Raw genomic sequence first — 20,204 nt, 5'->3', positions numbered from 1 at the left:
GGTATCCAGATTAGGCAAATTAATCTTTGTCTATCACCTAGCCAATAAATGGTTGAACCTTTATATAGATAATGCAGTCTGATGCCAGAGTCTCCCCAGTCTTAAACCATTTGCAATAAAAATTTGATATAACTTATGTATATGTGCATTTCAAATAGCATTACAGTCTATAGTACATAATTTTCCTGTCGTATAACGTTGTCTTGTGTTCCTAGTTGGCTATTTTAAATACTTATGGACTATTCACCTATTCCTAGCCCTTACAACTCACCATTCGGGATTTCCCTGCTTCATTAGAATGTGAGATTTAATTTGGCTATGAATCATCTAAAGAGGATATGTTGTTGACCATGGAATTTGTAGGTTTATTCCCTGGGTTGTGTGTTTGAGGATAGATGGTGGGGAAATCTCAAAAGGTAGGGTTCCTTAGAAAAAATAAGTCCAAATTCAGAGTTTGTGACTTCTGTGCTATATTATGCATATATTTAGGGTATTTTAAACTAGAACTAATGATATGAAGAACTTGTCTCTGTGTCAGTTGGGTTTTGTTTATTTGCTATCTTGAATTTTATTTGCATGTGTTGTAATGTCTAATTTCACTCTTTCCAATATTTCCCAGTTTAACTTAATAAATACAAAATATCTTGAGCTAAGAGAAATTATCAGTGATTTAATAGTGATAACATCATTATCATCAAATATAAGGTTCAGGGGGTGTGATCTGTTTTGTTGATTGATATGGGTATGTGTATATGTATATATGTATGCATGCGTGTGTATGTATGTATGTATACATACATACATACATACATATATATATACATATACACATACATATATAAATATACATATATACATATACATATATACATATATACATCTCTCTCTCTCTCTCTCTCTCTCTCTCTATATATATATATATATATATATATATATGCACACACACAATTTCTCCAAAAATAAGACCTAACTGTAAAATAAGCCCTAACATGATTTTTCAGGATTACATCCCCTGAACATAAGCCCTAATGCATCTTTTGGAGCAAAAATTAATATAAGACCCAGTCTTATTTTCGGGGAAACATGCTTTATATACACGTACTGTGCATAGATACTAAAGCAACATTGTTGCTCAATGAATATTTATTGTTTGAGTAGGTAAAGTAATGAATGACTCTTTTGCTATGAAATTTAAATATTGCATCAATTGAATTTTCTTGAGATATCAAGATATTATTTTATTTGTGTCTATTTATTGTATTCAGGGTGAAAGGAAATTTTTTTTAATACTAAGAATTCTTTGTGTATGAAAGCAACGAGATGGGAGAAACGATCATATACCCTTCTTTTACCACATCTAAATCACTTGGTTTTCAATGGGAAGGGCCAATATTTTCAAAATATATGTTTTTTAATCTTCTGATTACAGGTACTTTCAGATATGTAGAAGTATGTATGTGTGTATATGAGTGGGGATGGTAGTTAATGATTTGAAAAAAACATATACTAATTTCTGGTGATCATCCAGTGTTTTAGATATATAACCACACCCCACCAAAAAAAAAAAGAGAGAGAGAGAGAATGTTAAATGGAAAGGGACCAGAGAAATCCCTACCTGCATAGCTCATAGGTATTTATTTTATATTCTTTAAGAGGGTGAAGCCTATTTACTAGTTGTATGTTCTTAAAAAGTTAGTTCATCTTTCTGTGCCTTGTTTTCCTTATAGAAAGAGAATAATTCCAGTACGAACCTCATAATTTTGTTGTGAAGAATCACTAAGTTAGTCTGTGTAAAGCACATAGGCACAGTGCCTGGTGCAAAGTGAACAATAAATGTTATCATTACTGTTCTTTCTATATCCTAATGCATAAAGCGTCACCTACTCAGGCAACCTACGCATGTCAGGAATGGAATGATCCCTGATTTTGGCTCCAGTGTTTCATGATCCTTTAGAGAGTCTTTAAGATCCCCCAGTTGTCTCTTAATAAAAATCCAGGTCAAATCAAACCAAAACACATCTATAGGGACTGCATAATGCCTGTTATGACTTACTGAAACTGGGTTTCCTGGGACCACTCCAATCTTCCTTGATATGTCCTCATCGCCGAGAATGGCCTGACTCCCTTTGTTGTGTTTTTGTTTTTGTTTTTAAACTGACAAGTCCACTACTGGCAATGGTGATAGAGGAGGGAACGTTCTCTGATTGCACCTCCAACACCTTAAGCAGCTCGATTGTACATGTAATCCCAATTCAGCAGTTTGGAAGGAGCAGAATGAGGTACAGACCTGATGTTTCCTCTGTCAACATTTCCAGCCTAACACTGGGGGCAGAACATTAAGCTACAGCGTGTGATGGTTCTGCTAGGCAACGGGTCCATAGCAAATAAATAGAAACTCCTTCAAGCTGTGAAAAATGTAGTGGTTCTAAATATACCTGCACCTTGATGTCAAAACATACACAAACACCCAACTGCAATTCAAGAAAGTGTGAAGATTTCTTGAGTATTAGTTGAAGGCAGTCTTCAGATTTTGACTCTGTAAACTTGCTTTGGTGCTCTTTTTTCTCTTTTCCTGGCCCTTATCCATTTGACTTTCTTCCCAATGACCCACTCTCTGACTTTCTTTAGATAATTTGAAAATACTGACCATACGGATGCCAAGGGTGAAAGGGGTCTTCATCTGCGCTGAGCTCCAAATAACAACTCTCTTTGCGCATTCCCAGAGGAATTTTTGTAATCATATTATACGTATTTCTGTTGTACTATAACGTCTGCAGGAAAGAATAATGAACAAAGCTTCTGATTAAATACATTTTAATGGGCTTTGTTAAAAGTCAGCTCACCCCAGTCTCCAAGTGAGAACAAAATTCTTGTGTTAATAAATTAAATATGCATATAAAAGTTAAGATGATTTCAGGTCAAACTAATGAAAACAATGTAGAATTTATCATTGTAGTTGAAACCTTTTAGATCCAATTGCTTTTTTGAGTCTAAAGCTAAAGAACTCTATCCTTACAAAATAGACATATGTGCAAAATGTGCAAGCACATTTTGAAGATAATTTTAAGAGATGTATATAATATATATATAGACATGTATAGATCTCACATTCAAACCCCTACGTTAACTTAGTCTATTGCTAGACCCTTGCAATCAGGGCATCACAAGATGTATTATGTAGTGAATGGGCTATGGGTGTGTCCAGGTCACAATCCCTTTCTGTCTTTGGGGCAGCAAGGTAGGGTCAGAGGAAGCCAAACTTTGTAGGTCTTTTCCCTTTCATTGTGAGAATGAAAAAATTTCTCCATAAGCCACAGGAATCTGATTTTCCATATTATCCTTCATATGAAAGAGGTTGAACATACTGCTAAAGAATTGTTCATTCTTTCAGTGGATGTTTATTGCATACCTCCTTTTAACTATGAACCAGTGTGTTATTCGATATGAGGGAGGTAATAAAGGTGACTAAAGTTTGTTCTCTGATCTTGAGAAAATCAGAGCCTTAAGGAGGAGATAGATGCCCAAATAACTAGTCCTCTACCATATGCCACATACGTAGACCTATTAGGACACGGAGGAGAGTCAGCCTGATTTTATTTGGAATGAGACACAGGGTGAAGACACACACCACTGAAGAAGTAATATTTAACTGAACTTTGAAGGTTAAGTGGAGTTCACCAGGAAGATTATGTGGTGTAGGATTGTTTTTCCGTTAAATACTTTTCAAGTACAACATCTTTAATGGTTGCATACTATTCTACAAATTTGGCTATAACACAAATGATTTAATTGAGCCCTTAATTTTGGTCAGGCTAGTTCCATTTTTTTTGGCAACTGTAAACAGCACTGACATAAAAATTTTTCTAGCTAAATCACAGTACGTATCCTTGAGTCTCTTCTTAGAATACGGTACTAGATGTGAAATTGGTTCAAAAGACCAGCACGTTTTTAAAGCTTAAGAACATTTTCTCAAGCTAGCCGTATAAAATAGTAGGATTATGAGGTCAAACTTGAGTTCAAAATATAAGTATTCCTTTTGTTGATTATTTGACCTTGGGCAAGTTTCCTAAGCTTCATTACTTTTAAAAAAGTGAGGCTCATAATACTTACCTTAAAGTGATGCTTTAAAAACTGTAGTTGAGGTTAATGAATACTTATTGAAACCCCCTTATATTTTTGACAATAGGTACCAGATAGTTGCTAAACCCTGGCAATAAAATGCAAAGGTTTTAAATAGGTTAGTGTCATTAATTGATTGATAATAGGAAATGTGCACTGCCTAAAAAACTGTGTGGTACAGACAGACTTTATCCTATGGCTCAAATTTCAAAAATCTTGACTCATTGTGTATATGAAAAATCTAAAATTGCTGTACAGTACTCAGAAATTGGGTCTAAATACAGGGATATTCTAGTATTGGGTGACGTGACAGAAACCCAGAATAAAATTCTCATTGTTGCCCTTACCAACTGTGTCATTTGATCTCTCAGATCCTCAGTCATTTCATCTGAAAAAGGAAGCCTAAGGTTATATTTTCTTTCTGCTTCAAAGAATCAAACAAATAATACAAATTTTAAAAGATAGATAGACCTCTGAATCGTTATTTTGATATCAATGGTTATTATCGGTTTTTAAATCTACCATGAATCTTTTTGCTTATTGCAAATGAAGAGACACTGTGCAAAATTTACACTTCTCTCATGCTAGTGAGCATATTATGAGTTTTTCATATTATATTGATGTAGGGCATTGACTTGAAGGCTCTGGATTTATTTTTGAACTCTTGTCAGCACTCCATAATTAACATTGCCCAGAAGAGAAATGCTATTTTGCCTCCCGCATCATCAACACAAGTGTCAGCAAATAGGGAAGGCGCCGTCTTTACCATTATTACTGCTAATGCATGAAGCAGAGAACAGCTGGATTTTCACACACTGGGCTATTAGAAGCACTGGCATTTACTAAGTAAGATCTGTTTCATTTTCTACCTACCTCTTTTTGCTTTAAAAATTCAGTTAAAGAAAAAATAAATTAATGTATATATATGTATATACATACACATATATACATATGTATATATATGTAATTTTTATAAGCTTATTTTCAGACTCCTAATCTGGAGTTTATTGACCTCAAAGTTATTTATCTCAGTGTCATTTTTCCTCCTTGGCATAAAAATGCAAATTTAATGTTGATTGCTTAGTGGCTATTTTATTTATCTACCTTTGCAAATCTACTTTTTTTCTGTGTCTTAAATTTCCTGTGATGTTTCATTTTCTCTCTGGCCTCCAGATTTGCTTAAATTTGTAATGGCAATGGGTAGAAATAATCTTTTTTTTTATGGGAAAGGCTACAGGGGCTAAATCTTGCTGCAATGAAAAGAGTGATGCTCTATCTCAGATATTTGCTCTTTAAGGAAGCCCACGATTTGTAGCTTACGTAGTTACAGTGTGCCAAAATTAGGTCGTCTAAGGTAATTTTGTTAAATAAGCTTTTATTTTTGTTTTCTTTAAAGTGTACACATGGTGGGATTGTGAAATGATCGAACCACTTTGTAAGCAATTTGACAGTTTCTCAAAATGTTAAACGTAGAGTTGCCATCTGATCCTGAAATTCTGCTGGTAGATATACACCCATGAAAACTGGGCATATATCTACACCAAAACTCATACATGAATACTCATAACAGCATTATTCATTATACCTCTAAAGTGAAAGCAACTCACATGCCTATTAACTGATAAATGGGTAAATGAAGTATGGTATAACATATAATGGAAAATTATTTAGCCACTAAAAAGGAATGAAGTATTGATACATGCTACAACATGGCTGAACTGTGAAAACATCATGGTCAGTAAAAGAAGATAGATACAAATGGCCATATATTATTCTATTTATATGAAGTATCCAAAACAGGAAAATCCACAGAAACAAAAATTACTGGTTTCCGGGAGTTGGAGGTGAGGGAGACTGAGGGTTGATTGCTAATGGGTGTGGGATTTCTTTTTGAAGTGATGAAATATAAAATTAGATATTGGTGACCATTGCACAACTCTGTAAATATACTTAAAAAAAAAAAAGAAAAAACATACAAACAAAGAAACACACTGAATTATAGACTTTAAAGGGTATGTGAATTATATTTCAACAAAGCTTTTATATAAAAGGTAACATGTATTTGCCATGGCCCGCACAGGCAGAAGGACTCGGCCTTTAGGGGAAGGGCGAGGAGATTGAGAAAAGACCCGGAGACAGGAAAGCTGGGATCCGGAGGTCAACCATCCATGGATGGCGGAGCAGTGGCGCAGTCTTTATTTCACACACAGTTTATATACAGTGTTAGAACAATTATCTATGCAAACAAGTATTAGCAGAACAAGCAGGTATCAGTAGAATATTCTGTTTTGTGTATTGGCAAGTGTGTATGTCTGTGGCTGCATTAGTTTTATCTTGTTCTTCCTGGGAAGATGCTGAGGTGAGGCTTCCCATGGGAAGGACCTTGCAGGCTTACAGCCCACTCCCTACATGTATTCATTAATAAAAATAGATATTGGGAATGGTGGGAATGAAGGGCAAAATCATGGCTAAACCATTTATCATCATAAGCTTTTCATGTTTGCAAACATTTCTGTTTTTAATGATTTCAGAGAATCTTTTAACTAAACAATTCATTTAAGCATTTCTTCATTTCAAGAGTTGTTGAGTGCCAATTATTCACCAGTATTTTTTATTTTATTTTATTTTATTTTTATTTTTACTGTTTGAGAACCAGACAAGGTTGTCTGTGGTCACTGGCAGATGCTTGCTATGGCGGTCCATCTTCTAGAACATGGATGTGAACTCCAGGAAGTAACTAGCAATTGGCAGCCTAGTAATGCTAGAGATTGTTGTCCTGTCACGTGGGTTGCTGCTGTCATTATAACTCATTATAGGAGTAGACACCTACAATAACATGTCCAACAGTGTTCAAAGATATCCTTAATATACTCCTTATTTGGAGAAAAGTGTGGGTGTCCTTTTTTTTTCATTGTAAACAGATTTCAAGTCTTCACCTAGCTAAATGTGGCTGATTTGTAGACCACTAACTCTGACAGCCCAGGATGGCAAATAGGAAAACAGGTTAGTCTAAAAGCTTCATGTGTCTTTTTACCTAATGCAAGATTTAGTACGCTTAAGGATATTATAATGAGATCAAATCAAATGCATAGAATAAAGAACAAATGAGAATAACAAATGGAGGTCAAAATGGACTTTCACAGTTCTATATTGCACCCGTTGGATTTACAGTGAAAGGACTTAATGCAAGTTGATGTGTGATTGTTCCAGTTTTAAAAGAATGTAATTCAGTTTATGTCTGGTTTCATTAAGGCTGTTGGGATAGCACTTGAGTAATTCAAAAAGAAGAGAAATGTAAAGGGTACTGAGTATGTGTACAGAAGTGTATATTTATCCTGCATGTTATTGTTATAATATGTGCGCATCTATTAACTCTCTAACATGAAGTCTCTTACGATTTCATCTTATATAACTCTGCCACTCAAAGAAGTAATGCGATCACTCTAAATTTGTTGCACTAAACCTTTTGCAGAGTGTGCCATATTCACTATGTGGTAGAGAAGATTCAGGGACCAGACTTAGACACACAGTCATGTGACCTGTTGGTTAGTGATGGATGCTGAAACTAAATTGAAATGAGTGTGCTAATACTTTCTCTATCAGATGTTATCTCTTCAGCCCGCAGCTATTTATAAAGGGGAGATATTTGCATGAGGGAAGGTCCCAGTTGGGGATTAAGGCCCAAGCCCGTACATAATTTTACTTAAAATAACAAACATTTGCAAAGGGCTTGATATGTTACCAAGTCATTTCATGGACTAATTAACATATTATCCTGTCATAGTCCCATGGAAATGTTTATATTACATAGTTTATAATATATATAAACTGAGAATCAGGGTAATTTTAATTTAAGTAATCAACATTTAGAAATGAATTGGGAAAGGATGTAGAATATTAACAAACATTTATGCAGCCCCATTCTTGAATTATTTGAGAAGACTCTAGAATGTTAACACATTCAATCCTCCAGTAATCATAGAGGCGGATTTTATTTTCTCCACTTCACTGAGAAGGAAGCTAAAGGTCCCAGGTCATAAGCCTAATTCTTAGCAGATGTTCATTTTAGTACAACAGATTTTAGAGCTTACTTTTTTACTTTAGACCACATGTGTTAAACACAGTTATGATGTTGGGGAGATAATCAGCTTCTGTTGTGACAATTGAATCATTACTTGTGGCCCTTGATTAACTTCTTAATACTTTTGTCAACCTCACATTTTATTTGGTCCACATGTGTTTTTAAAAAGATCACTATTCACCCTTTGGTCAGGGCAATGGGAAAGCCCAAGATCAAAAGTAAGCTTGACTGGGAAAAATTGCTGTCTTCAAATGTTCAGTGTTGTTCTTGGTATAGGACCTGCTGCAACCCTGCCTGACTCTCCTCTCCCCAACAAACAGATACCTTGGGCATACCTTAAATTAAAGTAAGCAGACAGAAAGATAAAGATGAGTTGTCCTCATAGTAACTGGAGAGATGTTGGACTACAGGGCATGCACTAGAAGATGATAGTGTGGTAAGCACTCAGTCCTATCCTTTCCTGCAATGGAGAAATGAGTAAGAATGTTGTAAGCTTCATTATTAGAATTCCAAATACTGCTCCGTCCTATCATTTAACAGTGTATACGTGATAAATTGTGAGCCTCAGTTTCTTTCCACAGTCTTTGAATCTCTTTCTCTATTTTGACTTCATTCTTAAGCTGGCTTCCTTAAGGGCAGACAAATAGATGCCAACACCTCCTAGACCTAGAGCCTTTCTACTCACGTTCAGATACGCGACATCTTTACAAGCCCACAGCCTACAACAATCACTGTGAACAAAAGATGTTGTATTGGTCTGCTTGAGATGCCATAACAAAATACCACAGAGTGAGAGGCTTAAGCAACAGAAATTTTCTTTCTCAGTTCTGGATGCAGGGAGTCCAAGTCCAAGGTCAAGGTGTTAGCAGGCTTGGTTTCTGGTGAGGCCACTCTCTGTACCATGCAAATGGCCACCTTCTCACTGTGCCTCATATGTTTTTTCCTCTGACCACACACACTCCTGATGTCTCCTCTTCTTCGTAAAAAGATTAAAAAGTACAGATTGCCAGCAGTTATAGAAGTAGTCACAAGGATGTAAAGTCCAGCTTTGGAAATACAGTCAATGATATCATAATAACTATGCATGGTGCCAGATGGATATTAGACTTATTGGGGTGATCGCTTCATAAGGTATATAAATGTCTAATCATTATGTTGTACACCTGTAACTAATATAATATCGTATGCCAACTATAATTGAAAAATAAATTAAAAAAAAGAGCAGTCCAATTGAATTAAAGACACATCCTTTTGACCACATTTAACCTTAATTACCTTCTTAAATGCACCATCTCCAAATACGGTCACATTGGGGGTTAGGGCTTCAACACATGAATTTTGAGGACATAATTGAGTCTTTAACAGATAGGGTTATGTTGATTCAGAGGAGTTGTAGTCCATCCCCTAGATTTTTATAATTATTAGGGGGATGGAGAGTAGAACTGTAACAAATACAAATGTCCAGTGGTTACCCCAGAACAATTAAATCAGAATCTTTCAGGCCAGAGCAAAGCATAAGCACCTTTTAAAAGCTCTTCATTATAAATTTGCATGTAGGATTGAATATCACAGACTTAAGCCATTTAGGGTTTATTGGCTCAATCCAGAATGCATAGAACGTTGTGAATCCTTTTGGATAGAAAGAAGGGGTGATTTGTGCTGTCATTGGTGCTGGCATGCTTACAAGGACTATACACTGCATTTTATACTTATTTTAATCTCTACACTGCATTATGTGATACATCAGAATACATTTATACTACGTACCATAGTATACTTACAAACATAGGTGCCAGCTAATCGACAAAGTTCTAGATCAGACAGCGAGGGTTCTAATTCTGATTACATGACCTTAACATTCCTAAGAAAAAAAAGAAGCATGATGATATAATAGTGCTCGCCTTTGTTATGAGATTAAATGAGATTATATATGTAAAGCCTCAAATCGTGCATCAGCATTATTATTAGCAATATAGTATAAGAAATGAGATGATGGGAAAAACTGAAAGTACCTATTTCCATTTATCTTCTCTTTGATACACTAAGATCCTCCGGCCTTGGAGCACGGGATGCAGCAAGGAGTCCTTACAAAGCCTAAATTAGCTACATTTTGCATATCAAAGTGGTGGGACTTGGGACGGTCAAAGCGCATATGGAAGTAGCAGAGTACTTCTAAAACAAGGGGTTAAGGTTTTCCTAGAGATACTGGGAGAGCTGTGAGCAAAGTTCTTGCCATTGAAGGTGATTCGGAGGTTTACAAGGTGCTGCTAGGGCCCTACCAGAGAATGAAGGCACCCCTTTTTAGGTCACCCCTGTTCTGTTGGACTATTAGATTTTTTTGCGATTAATTTTAAGACTGTGCCAACCCAACTTATTGAAATATTTCAGAAGGTATCAAACAAATGTGTTTTGAGTTGAGGCTGCCTTTAAGAAACTGTTTTTTCTAAAACACTGAGCAGCTCAGTTTGGCATTTCAATCTGTCTCCTGTTACGTTTATATTAGAAAAAGCAGACCTCATAGCAATGTTGATTCTGAGAGCTCAGAATGATTAAAAGACACGTCTTTTGTTCAGTCTCTTTTAGAGATGTTCCCCTATTCTCATCTGAAGTGTTTGGGAAGCTCTGCTTGTCTAATCTTTAGCATTTTGATGAAATTGCCATTAAAAGCTTTTCTATGTTTTGTGCACATCCTTACCTTAATTGGAGGTTTGAAGGAGGTTAATGGTGGCTATTTTCCTGGGTGTGTTGAAAGTATACCTCTTCAGCTTAGAATCTCTCGCCAGCTAAGGAGTTTTATGCTTCAAACGGCTTAGTGGTTAAGCAGATGGCTTCAGAGCTAACCTGCCTGGTTTGAAATTTTGCCTTTGACATTGACTAGTTTAACTTCTCTAAGACTCGCATTACTCATCTGCTAAATGAGGGTGATGACAGCATGCACTTCATAGGACCATTGTGAAAATTAAGGTTGCTGATGCTTGGGAAACAGAGCACTGTTGGGCTCATTGCAAGCATCACTAATTGTTAGGGATTCCTGAAGCTTCTTTTAAGCTTCCTTTGCCACACCTGCTCAAGTGGCACCAGCCTGAAGTCCACAGGAAAGAAAACTCACCTCTAAATCGCTGGCCTGTGTTTGAGTCCTGACTGTAGCAGTTAGAAGTTGAGTAATTTTAGGTAGCTATTACTGGGAGCCTTTGTTAACTCGTCTCTAAAACTGGGGAAGCTGTAAGTTCTCCGTTTTATCAGTATAATCGTTATATGAGACGCACTTCCGAGTTCAAGCCACTATTACCTCTTGTCTCCAGGGTTGTATTATAGTAGCCTGGCAATTGGTCTCACAGCTTCCACTTTTACCCATATGCAACCCATTCACTATGCAACAGTTTAAACAATTTAAAATATGAATCAAATCATGGCACCACCTTGGTTGATATGTTTACTGGTTTTCTATCGTTTTCAGAATAAATGCCAACCTTGCAACCATGGTCTATAGGGCCCTGCACAATCTATCCATGTCTACGCCTTGATGCTTATCTCAAATCCTGCCTACTCCCTTCTTCACCAGGGTCCAGTCATACCTGTTTTTTCATGGTCCTGGAATATACCAAGTTCTTTCCTACCTCAGGGCCTTTGCATGTTCACACTGAAAAAAAAAACACAACAAAAATTCAACAAACAAAAACCAAAAAACCACGTAGGATCAACAAAGTGTTGGTGCTCTTTTTCAACCAGTACATCAGTACATCTCTACTCAGAGTTGTCTCATCAGAAAGGCCTTTTCTAACCATCTAATCGAAAGTGGGGAACCCTCCAGGTGACCTGCATCACTTCTCATCATTTCAGTATATGCTGTCATACTTTATAATTATCTTGTTTATTTATCCATATCCTTGTTCATTGTTTCCCTTCCCTGACACTTGCTGCCCAGGATTTTGTCTAAATTGGTCATCATTGTATTCCATAGTGCCTGGCCCACAATAAAGGTGCTCAATATATTTTTGTACCATTAAAGAAAAAAATCATGTTGCACACCTTCAATATATATGATTTTTGGCAATCATATTGCAATAAAGCTGGAAAACACAAAGGAAAAGAAAAACTAAAGACAAACATTAAGTACTGAATGGAATAGTTTTATTGACAATTAGATAATTCCATTCAGCATAGTCTTGACTCTGGGAGCAAATTTCTGGGAGCTAAAGTAGAGTATTTCTTTGACAACCACGAGTCTGAGAACTGTCTCTTTCCCAGGAAGAAAGCAGTGTCTCTCTATGCAGTGTTGCTTGGCTGCCAATCTCTAGACTTCTCCATTAGCCAAGTGCTGGGTTGGCTGGAGGTTGTCCACTAGGGATGTGGGTACCAACCTGCTTCTGCCACAGTCATGATACACCCAACACATTAAATGCTCAAAGCAGAAGACAGAGCCCTGACAGGTCAATACTGGTCTCATTGGGAGACTTGGCCTAGTCGGGATCTGGCAGGGCCATCCTTGCCTTCGACCTTCCATCATTTCCTCTTTTACTGAGCAGCACACACGTCTCTGTGGATAATCTTAATTCCTTGCAGTCTGCATCATGGCACTTCTATTTCTAGAAGGCCAGGATAGTACTTTCGCTCCAAATCTGTTCTTGAAGGCTCTTGTCTCACTGAAATTGCTTTTCCTGTCTCTACCAGCTGGACACTAAAAAACATTATCGCAAGAGGACCTATTTTAGTTTTGCCATCCATCATCTGGAGAAAAATGTGAGGACTCATTTTGATCTAACAATTGCATGTGGCAGAGAGAGAGAGAGAGAGAGAGAGAGAGAGAGAGAGAGAGAGAGGCGCGCGCGGAGGGAGGGAGGGAGAGAGAGAACGAGAGAGAGAGAGAGAGAGAGAGAGAGAGAGAGAGAGAGAGAGGCGCGCGGAGGGAGGGAGGGAGGGAGAGAGAGAACGAGAGAGAGAACGAGAAAGGGAAGAAAAAAAAAAACATATCTGGTGAAATGCCTCCTACTTTTCATAAACATCACCTGTCAGTGACTTCTCGAAAAAAATGTCCTCCTATAGGCTACCTTGAAGGGCAGGCATTTTGGGCTGTGAAAGCTGTGTAAACAGATATATCCTCAGCAATACTGCGACTGGTACTTAGATTGATCATTTACATTATTCCAGGCACCGTTCTAAGAGCTTTCCATATACTAGGTCGACTGTGGTGTCCAACGTAACTCATAAGTTGTAGTGCTGAGATGTTCACCAGATACTCTGGTTCCAGTAACAAATTAATTTTAACCACTAGTCTATTCCCTCCATGGTGGTAGCTGTGTAGTCTGTATTTTTGGGTCTGAGTCTGTAGGATACAGGGATTCTCATACATATCAAAATAAAGTTTGCAATTTTATTTAAAGAAATTTTAACCATCTAAAACCAATGGCTTCAGAAAAAATTGCTTCCAAGCAAAATTTCAGGCTTGTAATTGTAATGCTCCATCTAAGGCTGTCCAGTGTTTGACTCCCGGTTACCAAAGCAACTGCCTTTTCCTCAGCAACTTAGATGACATTTGCAAAACTAAAGGGTTTATATTCCAAATATTGTTGATTTTTGTTATGGGGCTCTCAAGTACAAGTGAGCCTCAGAATGAAAGCTAGATAGAGTAATTGCCATTTTGTCTGGCCAGGTGTCTATCTATATCCCAGCCTCAAGAAGACAGGAGGAATGAGAGAGAAAACAGTAGATCGCTGAGTTTAGGACTGACTTCCTGAAGAATAAGGCCTTCTACAATTTTTGCGATGAGCATAGCCTAAGCTGATAAACAAGATCTGTTTTCAAAGCAAGGGTTTCAAATGATTTCGGATCACAGTATTATAATATCATACTTGTTTGATACATTGTCTATATGTACACTTATGTATGAGTATATATCATGAGTGTCTGAGAAATATAGATAAATAGAATTTTGGGGGAAAATTATTATACCAAAGAGTTGCCATTTCAAACTTCAAGTATTTAAAGAGAAGCTCAAGGAAAGAATATTGGAGACAAATGCACTTCTATCTCAGCTCTGCTATTTACAAGCTGAAGGACATTGAGCCAGTCATTAAGTGTCAGTTGTCATATCTCTAAAATGGGGACAGAAGGCTCTATTGTGGGCTCATTTGAGGATTCTTAAGAAAGCATATACAAAGGGCACTCGGTGAATGACAGTTAACAAAAGGGAATCAGTATATAAAAATACAAAAATCCTTACTTTCAGCCTCATGGTTAAACTTGGGAGGGAGCAGCAGAATGAACTCCTCAATTAACTGGTGAGCTAGTACTAATACCATACGTAGATGGGCAATGCAGAGATGGTGGGATATCCTAATAATTCACTGTAATTCTCCCCGCTGTCACTATGCACCAAACAAAAAACAGTGGAGTTAATGTCACCAGAGGGCCAGTTTTCACAAGCCCGTCTCATTTTAGCCTTTGCATTTGGAGCCTTTTCATCAGCCTGTTCACACTGACCCGGTCACATTAGTTAGGAGAGAGAGACCATGAACTGTTGGATACTGTCCTTTCAGGGAAGACTTGGTGTGTCCAAGAGACATCAAATTCTAGAGGTAGCCCAAGATGATAGCGTACCACAAATGGGGCAGGGAAACTCCTAGGAGGACCAGGGTAAAGCTATAAGTTGTTTGTTTTCCCCCCACCACCACTTTGGTCTAAAAACTATACATCAGGGGTGTCCAAACTTTTTTCAATGTTTTCTACCAAGGGCCAAATGCGGTAAAATACACAAACAGTCGGGCCACTCACTCGAGGTGAAGTATGTATTGCCTCACCTGGTTTATTTAAGTAAATGAAATATATTTTTGGAATTTTCTGTGGGCCAATTAACAATGGATTGCAGACCGCAGTTGGCCCACGGGCCACAGTTTTGACACCCCTGCAGTGTACATCCTTCATTTGCTGAAGTTTGGGTATGTGCAGCTTGAGCAGCCAGAAGCTTCTTGGGTGCTTGAAGAAATTCAACTTAGAACAACAACAACAAAAAAGTGCACAAAAGCAAACAAAACCAACAGGGCTCATGTTTGTATAAACACTTTTGAATAATGAACATTTTTTCAAGAAATTTTGCCAATGCTAAAACCTTTCAAAGAAAAGTAATGCATAATCTCCTTTTGAGATACTTATAATTCTTTTTATTTTTCTTTTTTTTTTTTTTTTTAAGTGAGAATATATACTAGTTAGCATACCAAGGAAAGGGCTTCAGGTCTTTGAATTTGTAAATAGGCGGATATTTGGTGGGGGTGGGAAGATTCTGCAGATTCTTAGCAAAAGCCAATTTATACATCAGAAAATAAAGTAGCTTAGCTACCATCTTCAAAAGTATTGGTTAACATTTTCTACCAAAGTATCAGTTCTAGGAATTGTCTTTTCCCAGGAAATAAGTAGTTTTCCTCTCAGAGAAGTAAAATTAGGGCTACCGGAACAAAAGTTTTGAAAACCTTGTGGACTGGGTGCTTCTCTCAGAACCTGAAGGGTTAAGCCTAGAGTTGCCACTAGGTGTCACGCTGCAGTCGCTGTTGGCAGCTCAAGCTCCCTCACTGGTTCCAAACAGAAGAGGCACCTTCTTGGTTAATTTCAACTACTGTTCGTTTTCTTTAAATAGAGACTCTTACTCTGCACATGTCAAATCTTTGGAGCCTTTTGCTTTGTCTTACAGGTATTTACAACCATTTAAACTTTTCACCCCACCACACAGGCCTAGCGGAAGGTAGATTTTAAAAGAGGGAGATTTGCCTAGATGGGGCCACGTTGCAGGGAGAGCGAGGTCTCTCTTAGTCTGGTATCCCCCGTAATCTCCTTTAGTCCCCCCCATTCAAGGACAACTGAAATGAACATTCAAACTGCGAAGTATAAACTGCAGCAAGGATGCAACTGATTGCCATCCTAGATAAGTTCCATATGTGGAGTTTGCCCTATTTTTTGTTTTTTTTTCCCATCACATCGCCTCATCCTCCAACCCCCATTACTTTCCTTGCTGAGGTCCCGAACATTCTTCTCCATGGGTCGTTTGGTTAACTTACAAATTTTTTTTTAATTAAATGGTCCTGATTGGAGTGTTAATCATTCAATAATTTGCTAGTTCCAGAAATACTGTGTTTTGAAAGAAGACAGCTTGGGAAGGTGATGTTTTGAGCGGAGAATGATAATTCAGCACAGATGAAACAGGTAATGGTGGAGGCAGGAGGCAAGAGGACAGTTTGAAACCAAGGGGACGGTGATTACCCTTTGCTCTGGAAATATCTCACGTGGCTACTTATTTTGCTATCCGTGAAGCAAGCCCTGTGTCTAGGAATGCAGAGACATTGAGTAATGATTGTAAATATAAACTGGAACTTTTTTTTTTAAAGGATTAGGTAGGTTAAACCCACCTCAGTAAAGTAAAATAAGAAGAGAAAGTATACCAAAGAAACCCCCTGCTCCTGGAGGAGAACTAATCTCTCTGTGAACATATATTCAGGTGTAACAAAGCAGGCACAAGTTGCTAGGATTTGAACACCTATAGAAAGCCTCGTTATCAATGAAATGTCTTTTCACTCCCTGGGAATTTTCTGATTTTTAACACATTTCAGAACAATTCATTCATACTGTACCTCCTTCCAAAATTATTTAGAGTACCTACTGATAGTCACTATTATTCTAGGAATTAAAGATAAAACTATAAACAAGATCAAGATTGACACTATCCCTCCCTCTGTGAAGCTTATATTCTACCTCTCAAAGCAAACATCAAAGAAGTGAAAAAAAGAACCTTTCAGAAAAGAGAAGTCTATGATGAGAGGAAGCAGAATTAAAAGCTAGAGACTCACAAGAGAGTATATGTTTTCTTTTTTTTTTTTAATATAAGCTTTTATAGAAATAAATAGTATGATGAAAATGATCATTGGCTGTATAATCTTGAGCAGGTCACAGAGGCTTGATTTACTCATCTTTAAAATGGTAATGCCGCTGAAGGGTGAGGAGTGCATGCATTTTATCTGGGTCCTCTGGGAAGGACCTCTGAGAAGGTGACTTTGTGGCCAAGATCGGAATTCTGAGGAGCCTGACAATAAACGATCTATGAAAATGCTTTGCTAATAGAAGGTCCAACTAGTGTAAAATTTCTGCACCCGGAATTATCTTGGTGGATTCTAGGAATCAAGGGAAGGCCCTCCCTCATGGCTGGAGTATCATAAGCAATGAGTTCTCTGGGGGATTATAAAAAGTCGTATAAAATGCTCTACATGAAAATTTGTAGCATAGATTTTAGCCAAAGCAAAAGTTCAACAAGCCTACCTACAGATTCCCTACTGTACCTGAAATAAATTTCAAACTTCTCACCATAGATACAAAGTCCTACTGATTTTTTGCATTCTAAGATAAAGTTTACATATGGAAGTGCCCAGAAATGTTCTGTTTCATTTGTCTGTAAAACCGTCCAGAGAGGGGTCATATGATAGACTCTGCTAGTTGCCGTACAGCCTTTCCCAGCCCCCTCTGTTCTTGTTGGAAGACCCTGTCTCCTGCTATAGTGGTTGAAATCACCAGCTTTTCAGTTTCCCTACTCCTTTTCTGCTAAACTTTAACAGGAAACCCAGTCTGGCCAATGAGACATAGGAGAATAGGCGAGAAAGAATTTCTTTCCCAAGAAAAAGATACACCGGAGGCCTGCCAATCCCTTCCCACTTTCGAGGATGGTAATGTGAAGATGAAATGTTTGGAGCTGCTGCAGTCATTTTCTGATTATTAAGGAAAAAACCCTCAAAGGCTGAGCGTAGTAGGAATATGGAAAAATGCTAAATCTATGGAAACATAATTTAACCATTGAATAAATTTGGGATTAACCATCTCTTAATTTACTGTTTTGGAAATTACTAAGTATTTTACTGTTCAAACGTGTTTTGAGTTTTTTTGAGAATTTTCATACTTTTGCAGAACATGTGATAGCTGGTACAGGTGTCTTGTATGTTGCTACATCATCAGTGCCATGCAAAGGCAAAAAAATCTACTCTCAGTAAACATTTGTTTGTTGATTGAACTTACCAATACTTAATTCTTCAATAAACAAAGGCAACTAGTACTTCACACTTTCAGAGAAATTTTGATCCAGGGATAAAATAACTAAAACGGTAGTTAGGATACCTGAGTTCTAGATTTTACTCAATAGTTGAGTAAATATATTTATGTAAAGTTTGAATGACATGTTGTCTCCTGATTATTTCTCTGGACTTTGTTGCATTGATGAAATCACTGTCTGCCAATATATTGGTAGCTAGTGCCTCTTGAAAAAGATCTCTGAGAAAATTGACTATCTTGCCCATAGACTAAAGTTGGCCATATTTTTTATTTGCCATGACTCCTTTCCATATCTTTTGTTTAAAATTCTCTTTTCAGAAGGGCTCCCCCTGCAGATGTTTTTTTAACCTGGGTAACTGTCATGTAGATTTCCTCCATGATATTATATTTTTAAACGGAGAACATAAGTAAGGAATCTTAGAGTGATGTGTAGTACATGAATATATTTTATGTCTAGGAATCAGACAGCAGCTAAAGCATATATAATGGGAGAACAGTGTAAATTTAATACTTCAAACATCAGTGGACTGCTTCATTACCAAAATTGTTTACTGTTATTCACTATTTTTGTCATAGATTCCTATAAGTTTTTTTTTTTTTATAATTACAACATGTTTTAAATTAATGTGTATTTTAAATACCATTCAACTTTGTTTTTTACAGAAAGTTTCCATTTCTGTCTTTCTCAGGAAAAATAAAAAAAGATAGAATAGTCTTGAGTTAAAGATGTTGGTGATGATGACAACACCAGAGGTGATGGTGGAGGTCATGGTGAATTTTACCGTTATTGATATCAGCTCTTATTTATTGAGCATTTACAGTATACCAGGCAATATGATGAGCTGTTTATTTATAAGGTATCACTGTTATTATCACTGTTATTTCATGAAGTGGGTATTGTTATCCAAGTCTTATCCAAAACTAAGATGCAGAATGACTAAGTGAATTCCTTATTTTCAGTTGTTTGATGAGAATAAATCTTGAAAGAAGTAACTTGGGCTGGGTCAAGAGAACAGTGGCTATCTGAGACGACAGAGAAGAATTGACTACCTACTAGGGCAAATGGTACAGGAAAAAGTGTCTATTGTCAATGAAAAGAAATTCTATCTCTATCTGGATAGAAAAACTATCTCTATGTCTATATTTTGCTAGTAAGGACTTCAGGGGGAGCCCTACAGACTTCCTTTAAAACAGGAGCTGTTCAGTGGTTTTGAACATTTCTGGGAATAATATCATACCTGTAAATCCTCTAGAGAACAGAACATAATGTGTAGGACAATCAGTTTTCCTTTCTTGTTATTTTCCAGAAGTTATTTTTTTTTTAGCTCAGTACCAGCTGGGTTTCAGAGCCCAATAAATTGATAAACCTGTCTTCCCAAATGTCAGGCTAAGTGTCAGGACCCACCACCTCAGGCATTTCTTAGAAACAGAAAGATCTGATTCTGGGCTTATTAGCTAAAGGGCTTATTTTCCAAAATAGCATTGTCTTATATTGTGTCCATGAAGAATGCTGGTGTGCAGAGTTTTGTGGATGAATCCACTGCCAAACAACCACAAAAAATCCTTACGTTACTGCAATTATACCACTTGAAGTTAAGTATAACTGTAACTTGTTTGCTGTCCCAGCAAAATGGTACTTCTATGCACAGGACTTCCTCCATTCAGATCAGTAATTCAGCTTCTTATTCTCAGGGTTTAGTCCAGGGCAACAACAAGAAATTTTAAGCTATGGAATAAAAGACTTTAATGTCCATCTTCCTTTCAGTCCGCTGCACTTGACTCAAGAGAATAAAGGGTTCTGATTGTTTGTTTGTTTTTATCAGATGTTTAAATGACTACCTGCAGAATACTGGAGACAGGAGTTATTAAAAATTGTTATCATTGAATGACTAATTAGATCTTGGCATTAAATGAATTGTCAGTTCCT

The 20,204-nt window shown here is 37.1% G+C and overlaps 1 protein-coding gene across 12 annotated transcripts in view; it reads left to right on the top strand.

Annotated features, from left to right (window-relative positions):
* LRRC4C (leucine rich repeat containing 4C) overlaps positions 1-20,204 on the top strand; it is a 1,083,645-nt gene that overhangs the window by 204,513 nt on the left and 858,928 nt on the right. The gene's annotated exons all lie outside the window — the stretch shown is intronic.

Source organism: Rhinolophus sinicus, chromosome 14 (genome assembly GCF_057876585.1).
Source record: "Rhinolophus sinicus isolate RSI-liver-muscle chromosome 14, RSI-T2T, whole genome shotgun sequence".
Lineage (NCBI taxonomy): Eukaryota > Metazoa > Chordata > Mammalia > Chiroptera > Rhinolophidae > Rhinolophus > Rhinolophus sinicus.
Note: the sequence above shows the minus strand (reverse complement) of the source record. Positions and strands in the feature narration are given on the sequence as shown.